The sequence below is a fragment of the Anarrhichthys ocellatus genome, unplaced genomic scaffold, assembly GCF_004355925.1.
Source record: "Anarrhichthys ocellatus isolate YVR2014 unplaced genomic scaffold, GSC_Weel_1.0 scaffold49, whole genome shotgun sequence".
Lineage (NCBI taxonomy): Eukaryota > Metazoa > Chordata > Actinopteri > Perciformes > Anarhichadidae > Anarrhichthys > Anarrhichthys ocellatus.
This window is the reverse complement of record NW_022280079.1, coordinates 216620-227292: the sequence shown is the minus strand read 5'-3', so window position 1 is coordinate 227292 and position 10673 is coordinate 216620. Positions and strand designations below refer to the sequence as shown.

Sequence of the window (10673 nt, the reverse complement as noted above, 5' to 3'; positions counted from 1 at the left end):
ACACCATCAGGAAAAAGGCCCAGCAGGGGTTGTACTTCCTGCCCCAGCTCAGGAAGTTCAACCTGCCTCAGGAGCTGCTGATCCTGTTCTACTCCACCAGCACCCAGTCTGTTCTCTGTTCTTCCATCACTGTGTGGTTTGGATCGGCCACCAATCAGGACAGAAACAGACTATAACGGATTGTCAGGTCTGCAGAGAGAATCATTGGTTCCAGCCTGCCCTCCATTCTGGACTTGTACACCTCCAGAGTCAGGAAACGGGCTTGAAAGATCACTGCAGACCCTTCACACCCTGGACACAAGCTGTTCCAACTCCTCCCCTCTGGTAGGCACTACAGATCTCTGTACGCCAAAACCACCAGACACAGGAACAGCTTCTTTATGCTGGCCGCCAATCCGATGAACAATTAATCAGACATATTGCATCTTCATTTCCACTATTTGCACTATTATCACTTTCTGCACTAATATCCCGAATCCAGTCATTGTTCTTTATGTTCATGTATATTCTTTGATATATATTTATATTGTACATAGTACTTAAATGTTAAATGTTTATGCTTAGTTTCTCTGTTCTACTTTGTGGTCTTTAATGTCCTTGTTTTTTTATATTTCTCTTGTTTATTGTATATTCTATGTATGTGTGTACGATGGGAAGCAATGTGTAACCGGAGTCAAATTCCATGTATGCGCACGCATACATGGCCAATAAAGCTGATTCTGATGATTTGCTTTATCATTTGATCTACACATGGTTGTAAAGAATAATCCATAGCTATGGATGAAACCCTTACCGCATCTGTGTTTCTTGGACAGAAATCAGATGGCTTGAGATTTAAGAGGATTTAACCCCCAAAAAAATATCCACTTACAAAGTGAACTCACAATGTAAGTAGTACGAGTTGAAATACTAGAGAAGCACCTGTCCCACTTCTTCAGTCGTGATAGTGACACGTTTTTTGGCACACATCTCCTATATTTTTTAAGCTACAGAAACCGTTCAAATATCAAAATGTTCAGCTCTTTCAGGACATGTTTTGCCATGTTTGAATTATTAAGCTTTTTGCAATTTTTTTTCAAATCCTCTTAAATCTTTTCAACTTTCAAATCCTTCTTCTTCTTCATACTTTCAGCTACAGACACATTTCATTCAAAATGTTGAGAAAACCCTGAACTATTGGTAAAACAGTAGCTGGTCTGGAGAAATGACTGTGGAATCCAACAGATTTACACATTTGGCACAACAGCCTCTAATTGAGAGGAAAACCAACTATCTGCTCCACAGAGACCAATGTTATTTCTGTCTCCAAGAACATCTTCCACAGAACATGATACCCCACTTCTAGATGGCCACGAAAGCCACATTTTCTACACTACACACAGTTTTTCTGTTCTTCAAGTCCTCCTTCCTCTTCAGTTCTAATATCGGAGCAATAGGAGCTACGGTCAGGGTTCATACACATTTTGACCAATGGATTTCCATGACTTTAAACCAAATTTCCATGACCAAACATTTTGTGAAATCTCGGTGTATACATAAAAAAGTGAGAAAATGTAGTATTTAAACGAACAATGAGAATTCCAAAGCATACAGTCTACCTTAATTGACACAAACAAATGAGAGACAATAGTTTGATTAAAAGAATAAACATTTATAAATATACTCTGGTTGACAGGCATTCATAACACTGACACATCAATAAGAGCTTTAGTAGGTAGTAGCATCCAGCTAGTGCACATGTTGCTTTCCCTTTTGTAGTACAAATTATTCATTGAACCCTGTTACTGCATGTCTTAATATTAACTTCCACTGTTACTGTACAGCTGTTGGAATTGTGGCCTATCTTCTATTTGCAATTAATATGCATTCAATCCAGTTCAATTATTTAAATGAAAATGATAATCTACTCTGGCTAAGGTACCTTATCAAGAGTAAAATAATAGCTGTAGTCTATACACACACCTCTGCATTAGCAACCTGCTGAAATGAAGGTACAGGCTCCTTAACACTCATTACTTCAGGGTTCTTGAGAGCAACTGCATGTGGGACTGTTGGGACTGTTAGTACACTGGCTGTGGTCATCACAGTGAACAGTGTGATGAGAGGGCATGTGAGCCCTTGTTGCTGTAGTTCATCTCATGGAGCAGAGGCTACATTTAGCATACCCTACCTTATCAATGCATTTAAAACACTGTGACAGCAGGAAGCTGTACTCGCGTCTGTTTAGACCTCCACCTTTATCCAGGCCCAGCTCCACTCACAGCTCAGCCCTGCGTCAAGCTGCGCTACACAACCAGCCTCCTCTCCCTGAAGCTCTTTGACCTCATCAGTATCTGGGCCTCATGTTTTGTGGTCATGAAAGTTATTCTGACCATGAAATCATCCTCATTCTACTTTGAGTTAAAACAAACAACCTGCAACCAGATGCGGCGGTGTTCCGGTTTAACGTTAACGAGTGGCCACGTGAACTGAACCGGAGAACACGTTACGTTTTTTCCTTCTAAATCGCGATAATGATGAACGTCAACAGTCGACAAAGTTCCGCATACAGTGGACGTTAACTTAACCCAGCAAGTCCGAACTTTAACGGAACATAACGTAACTTAAACTGTAACGGAGGGAAAGACGCTGTAGACATCTGAACGCTCATTGGCCAAGACTCAACACATCAAAGATGTTTTATTGCGAAGATCACGACATCACCTTTTCTCCTCGTCTCACTCCAATCTGAGAAACGCTGGCTGGCAACTCACCGTAAATGAACGACATGAAAATATGAATATAACACATTTCCATGACTTTTCCAAAACCTTTGGGATTTTATTTTTTTCCAATAACCATTTTAAAATTCCATGACTTTTCCAGGTTTTCCATGACCGTGCGAACCCTGTACGGTTATGGGGGTTTTGAGGATTTGTAAAGGTTACAGGCACACAGGTGTTTTTGATTGAACTAATTAGTAAAGTTGATAAACACACAGACACACACTGACACGCGCACATGACTTGGAGATATTCAGGAAAGATCGTTAGACCTCCTGTATGTCCGTCTCACTCAGTCCATCTAACCGTCTGTCTGCCTGTCTTTCTCCCTCCCCCACACTCACTCAATCTTTCTCTCTCTCTCTGTCTGTCTCAGGCTCTTTGTCTATATGTCTCTCCTTCTCTCTCTCCCTACCTCTCTCACTCAGTCTCTATCTTTCTGTCTGTGTGTCTCTCTCTCATACAGTCATTCAAGTCTTAGAGATTTTTAGAGGACATTTCCCCTTTCACTGCCCACCCGCCATTTCAAAATAAAAGCCCCACAGAGTGAATTCTAACTGGAATGCTTGTGATGAAGCCTGTCATTTAATAACCTGTTTGTGTGTTTCAAACATTCCGATTCTGTCTCCTCTCCCCCAACCCAGCCCCACCCTTTCAAAATAAAAGCCCCATGGATTAACTGTATTTTAACATGAATCTCAGAATGAGGCTTCTTTGTTGAAATACGTAATGATCTTACTAATACTGTGACAACTACTACTACTGCTGCTAATATTAGTAGTATGGTATTACTACCAATACTAGTACAGCTATTAGTACAATTACTACCATTATTACTTTTACTACTACTTTTTATACTGTGACGACCCCTCCCTCCCACTAGGGGTCTGTGTCCTGGTTGCCGTCTTCTCTGTCTTTCAGGATGTTGATCAGCAGCTAATGAGCCACACCTGAGCCTGATATGGTGATGTTGTTGGGTGTCAGGTTTGAGTTGGATGCTGTTGGCCTGAGCCTTGAAACATTTGTTGTTCCTGGCTTTACTGAGGGAAACTAGTTTCTGGTGTTTCCTGCTAACTGCATGTTTTGTATTCCGGTTTTTGTGATCATGGTCATGTTCTTGAGGTTTCTGGGTATTTCAAGACTCGGTAATTAGAGCATTGCACAGCCTGTTGGGTGTCTGGGTATTGGACCCAGTTACCTTGCAGATGTTTCAGCTATGAACCTGAAGACTGCTGCTGCACAGTGTGCCATAGGTATTAATGGTTCATAGGGTAAGCAAGTTGGTAGATAAAGGAGGGATGTGGTGAACTGTACGTTGTATTTGTGCGGTGACAGGGAAGTTGGTAGCTTGGCCTGTTACCTTTCGGGAACAAAAGCGCTACAGCTCATGCCTTGGTTGGGTGAGCAGAGTTATAGTTGGGTTACCTCTTTGCGCATCTGTGGACGATTTGGTTGGCTAGTGAGCCTGTGTCAGAGGAACCTTTAGGATACTACTTTGGATTAGCGCTTATGGTAGTTCAGTTCGGTGCTTTCTGTTAGCTGGTAATTATGGAAATTCCAGTTCTGTGTGTTCACCACTCTTCGTGCAGCTCATTGCATGAACTGGCCCTCCCAAGAAACCCTGCTTCTCAATCATGTGCTGTACCATATCACTGTGATCTCTCTGGCCTTCCTTCCGTCTCCGCTCTCACTCTTAGATGCTTCTCCACATGTTGGAGTTGCTGGGTTGCAGAGTGGAGATTGGTTGGTGGGCTGGGGGGATCCACTACAACCGGTGAGTATGAAATGAAGGAAATGTATGTAGTTTGTATTTGGGTGTAAGTATCTCTGGTGGGAACACCGTTTTTAATGGAGGGGGTGTGACGACCTCCTCCCTCCCACTAGGGGTCTGTGTCCTGGTTGCTGTCTTCTCTGTCTTTCAGGATGTTGATCAGCAGCTAATGAGCCACAACTGAGCCTGATATGGTGATGCTATAAAAATCTACAGCTCTCCTCTCTGACTCTTGTTTGGATGATACTGCTTATTTGTTTGTTTAGTTATGTGTTCTTAAAATAAATGTATATTTATTACTTTTTCCACTCGTCTTGTCTCCCTTTTGTTACAGCCTTGGGGCCGAGTTGCGACACTACTAATACTACTGTTATTTAAATACTACGACCACTACTACAGCTATTACTACGACTACTGATACTACTTATTATAATGCTACTAATACTTCTACTAATAATAATATACTACTACTACTACTACATCTACTACTACTGCTACAACTAATACTTATTCTAATGCTACTAATACTTTTACTACTAATATTTATAGTACAACTACCACTTCTACAACTGCTATTGCTACTAATATTACTGCAACTACTACTTCTACAAATACTGTTATTTCAACTACTACTATGATTGCTACTACTGCTATTACTACGACTACTCCTAATAGTTCTACAACTCCTATTACCACTACCACTTTTACTATTACTTTGACAGTAAAATCATTTAGCTTCAAGCTTTTTCTGCATTGTAATTCAGCACTTAGCTTCTTTAGATAATACAGTTTATTTAGCTTCCATTTCTGCCAGTTAGACATTTCAACTAGAAGGGTTTTCAGCAGTGCAGTTCAATGCTTTTGAGCTTCAACATTTTTCAGACAGGTGGTTTCCCATTACTGTATTTTCAGCAATTTTTTTGCAATTAATTTCAGCTTTCAGCATTCCAATGCATTTTCGGCAGGAAATGTATTTTCTAGTTCAGTGTGGCTTTGTAGCACAAAGGCAGTAAAAGCACACCGACTAATCCTGTGGGCTTATTATTTCTTCCGTGCAAAAAGTTTGACGCGCTTCTCCTTACACAGCGTTGTCAACACCTGCCCAAAAAATACATCAAAACGTGCGGCCTGATCGGGAACGGTGTGCTTTTACTTTTCTCAGAGATCCGCCCAGCGGTTTTCCAGAAAATGGCAAACAACGGAGCAAAATCGCTACATTCCCTTAAATGGGCTTTCGGCGTGAAGAGAACAAGTAAAACACTTAACTTTGGGCCCATATTGACTAGCCGTACATTAACGTAGAAACATGATTCAAAGTTTAAAACGTAGACATAACGCTGCACTTTATTGAGCCAAAGGGACATTTTGATAGCTAGCACAGTTTTCATAAAGTCACAGATTAAGTTTCAGGAAAATTTTGGGTCCGTTTCAGATTTAAGTGCTAGATTGATGAGATCACGGTCAGAGTGGAACAGAGCATGAAAAGTATTCTGTGATTCTTACAAAGAAATTGCTTCGAGTCCCACAATTTTTACTCTTTATACACCATTTTTGGTCAAAAAGATTGGAAATTTTTTGGTGGTCGCAATCAAGTGTCTATGGAATCCAAAGGACTTACACATTTGGCTCAAAGAGCTGGAGAGCGACATGAACTCCAACCAACTGCTCCATTAGACTCTATGTTAAATCTGACCACTAATTTCTCAAAGAAAGCAGACGGTACCAGTTTTGTATTTTGCTCTGTAGCTCACATTTTTTAAATCACAAACGTAAAAACCACATCAGTGCGTTCAGCAGAGTCTTATCTCTCTCATGATACCCATATGTTGTTGATTGGACTCATGGTTTTGGTCTAGGGGGCAGAGTTTTGACAGGTAGTTTTGTTGAAAATCACTGTATAGTCTAACCCCTCTTAATCAGCCTCTAACACACAGGTGCTCCAATCACCATGGCAACCATTGACACACATGCACACAGGTGTTTATTTGAGCTCATTAGTGCAGTTGATGAACACACACGACTTGGAGATATTCAGTCACGTTATGATTATGTCTCCTCTCCCCCCCTCTCACCCACCCTTTCAAAATAAAAGCCCCATGGCATAACTGTATCTTAACATGAAGCTCAGAATGAGGTTCATGTTAAGAAATGTTAAGTTCAAGTCTTTCCATCACAAATACAGAAATGTAATTTCCAATCTCAAATACAAGATTCAATCCAAGAGTATGAATCTAAAATGCAGAAAAGAGATATCAATTGAGCCTCAATGATACCACCAGTAATATTGGCGTGTATAAATATTGCGGCGTCTTTGGGCAGTAGAAGCCACACTGTCAAAATTTCTTGCGAAATTTTTCTCGTTCAACATTTTGACTTAACTGCAGACATTGTTATCTGCTTCATTTGTCATGGAATGACGAGACCACGCCATGAAAGTGTCAGACTACTGTCTCATTACCTTTGAGCCAAATGGAGGTCTGTGTAAAAGTGGCTGTAATTCCTAGATGGTTAATGTGATATTGTTGTTATATCCATTGGATTAAAGCTGGAAGTCTACATTTCAACCACATAGTGAATGCTTCTTTTTAAATCCATTGGAGTCGCTTAAAGAGGCAAAATTAGGAAAATCTTGTCACAGTCCGAATACTTATGGCCCTGACTAAATATCTAAATATCTGGATCTGTCGGAGAGCTACAGCCAATGAGAGCACAAGACAGGGTTTGAGGGTAACCCTGGGCAGGAGTCGCCTATCTGTGTGAGCGGTGTGTTGCATTTAATGCTGCAGCTAGGGTGTTGCATGTTTGCATTCATAAACATAAGACAGAACACAGACACTGATAGGATGCAAAGGGGAGACAGGCTGTTATGTCAACACGTGTGCCAACGACAACATCAACAGGCATGACTACGCTGGTGTCCCTTCTCACGGGCATTCTGGTGACCAAGCAGAGTTTAGAGACCAGACATACTTGGGAGGATTCCTCCCAGTGAAAACCACAACGACTTCAACACTCCATGACAGCAAGCTCCGTAGTGAACACGTGGTGTAGTGTGAACTATGCAGGCCATCTCAGAGGGCCTCTTCCACATGACTGTGTGTGTGTGTGTGTGTGTGTGTGTGTGTGAGAGAGAGGAGGTGCTGAGCCTCTCCAGTGAAACAGACAAAGAGGAGAGAAGCGGCGTGCTCGTAAATGGATCCAACACATTCATTCAGCTTAGGTGTTTTTCGTAGGGAAACCCCAGATTTTCATAAATTCCTCCACATTTTGGATGAATTATACAATATCCTGTGTATTATTGTTGATTCCATTATATTTTATAATCAAATTCCGCGATACTGTCGGTGTTTCATATGAACTACTAACAGTTAGTTGTTCATATAGTTCATCATAATTAGTAACTAACTGAAGCTAACAGTGCACCAGTGGAGCCAGGCAGTGTACGTCCGTTATAGACTAACCCTAACATCTGGGCCTAAAGCCACTCTCTGCATCCCATTCAGCTGGTAACAAATCCACAGAAAATGTGAGGAATGCAAAGATGATAAGCTCAACGTTGCTGCGAGGTTCACAGCATGCCGTAATGTGAGACACACACAGAGGAGGTTGTCTCACTCCGAGTCTGTCTCGCAGTGGGCCCTCGGCGGGGTTAGGTCTGGATGTGAGCCAGGCTGTTTCATAGTAACGGCAGCATGACAGGAGGAGAGCGGGAGATCTGTGACCCCTCCTCCACAGACCACACCCTGCTTTAAAGGCATACCTAAAGCCTGAGCTCACCCTTTCCTTCACCGCTCCTCACTACAGCCTGCATGGAGTAGTGTGAGGGTGAGATGTGCCAGGACCTGTGGCCAACTGACGGCTTGGCTGAGTAACAATGAAGTGTGTGTGGATAACCACAGTTTACTCTGCTGAGATGTTGGCCTTATTGCTGACACACGTTCTTCAAACGTTGCAGCTAATCCTCCTGAATCTCACCAACACACAGAGTCACAAGAGGAGAAACACTACATTTCTGGAGCCTCTCTCATGTCAGTTAAAAATGTGAGGAATGAATTTTTGACCTCCACCTGCAGCCTGTAATCACTCAGACACAGAGCACCGGGTTTCATGAGATAAACACCAACACACCGCACTGACAAACTAATCACACATGTGCTGCGTCTTTCCACACACACGCAGCACAAATTCCTCTTCCTGAACAAAAAAAAAAAAAAAAAAAAAAAAAAAGGATTTCCTCAAAGAAGAGGCCAAGCCCAGTAACAGACCAGTCCAGAGAAACCTCTCCCTCTGTGTAAACCACAATGAACTGAGAGGAATCTCACACCCAGAACCTCAGACAGAGCTTGTTCACCTGTTTTCATGTCAACATGGGCATGAGCAGAAAGCCTTCCACACACTTCAACATCAATACGCCAGCTATTAACCTCACTGAACATCGGGTGTGATTCATTTCACACAGCAAATAGCAGATATTCAATGAGGCTGTTAATCATGAGACGGGATGCATCAGGATCCGGTAACTTACAGCCCCTGATGAACCCTTTCCAGGGGAAACCCTGTACTGAGCATGAGCAGATGAACAGATGGAAGAGCATTATGGTGAGAAAAGGTTTTCAGACAGCTAGAGTTCCTCCACAAACAATAAAGGTGTAGTAAGAGTGGCACTATACAACAGGTAATAAAGGACGTCTGCAACCATGAGACGTCCTCCAGCAAGCCGCCAAAATGTGATGCAGTTTGCTGCAGCAGAATGCGAGCTGTGGACAGACACTGAGGTGCACACGCACTCACTCACTACCGATAGCAGAGATAATAATAATCTTCTATCCGTTTTTCTACCTCTGTTCTGAAATAATTAACAAGTGTTTTTATAATTATTCAAGCCATGTAAACTATGAAGAAGTAAATTAGCAAGAACAAATCAAAGAAGCTTCTTACAATCAGAGAAGTTGTGAGGACTTTCTTTCCTCCATAAAATCAGTAACATGAAGTAAGCAAGTGAGGCTCTGGTAACCTGTGATGACCACGTATCATAGTGTTTAAAAAGGGTATAGAGCTAAATATTCAATAAATGATCATATGAATTCACTTCTATATAGGACTGGGTATGGTGTTCAGTGCTTTGCTACTAGGGAGGAGTTTGTGCTAGAGACACATTTCAGAACAGTGCAATGACCCGCTGTCATGTCACACAACACACTGAGATAACTCAATCTGTCCCGTTACCCTCCTGGTTTCCCCTCTTCAGTAGAAGTGTTTTTAAATCCTCTGTGCACAGGTTTGAACTGACAGCAGACAGCTCAACATGACGTACTATGTACAATCAACCTGTGAGCAGCTTCAGGGGTCCTACTTCTACAGAAGGTGCTTGTTGTGAAGTAGGCAGCAGCGTTATTAAAACAGAATGCAGAGAAACTGAGACTCTACTCAAAAGGTTGCAGTTAAGAGCAAAGCAATCTTAACAATCAACACTTTTCTTTCTAACACAACCTTGAGCGTCTTCATCTGTGCTTTACAGCATCATAACGTGATCTCATGTCATGCAACAGGTCAAGCTGCAACTATATCTGTTCGCTCCAAACACAAACACAAACCATCAATTAGTCATGAAATACTTGAGAACTCTGTTAATATCACTAGTACAAAAACTCCTCCCTAGTAGCAAAGCACTGAAAACCATACCCAGTCCTACATAGATGTGAATTCATATTATCACAGGTTTCATATCTGGCCCGTGGTCCTGCTGACACCCACTGCTAATATTACCCATACATTACCGCTTTTATTATCATTTTTATTCTACTGTATTCACTGCTGCTGCTGTTATTAGTAGTCGTAATTCAGCGTACTACTCTCACTATATGATTCATTGATATCATATGCACTGACGTGTTGTAACTGTGTTCCTGTGAGAGGATCCTCCTCTGGTGCTCTCTGAGGTCTCTTCCTCTTTTCTCCCCGTTAACGTTCTTTGGAGAGTTCTTCCTGTTCCGATGTGACGGTCCTGGGACAGAGGATGTTGTATGTGTACAGATTGTAAAATAAATTGAATTGAATTAAATGATCAAGTCAAAGAGTAAATGATGAAGGGCCCCCCACCCCCCCCCCCCCCCCGAAAAAAAGCGTGACGCCGGGACACC

General features: G+C 41.9%; 1 protein-coding gene across 3 annotated transcripts in view; it reads right to left on the bottom strand.

Annotated features, from left to right (window-relative positions):
- tmpoa (thymopoietin a) overlaps nucleotides 1–10673 on the bottom strand; it is a 38869-nt gene that overhangs the window by 26750 nt on the left and 1446 nt on the right. The window lies entirely within an intron of this gene.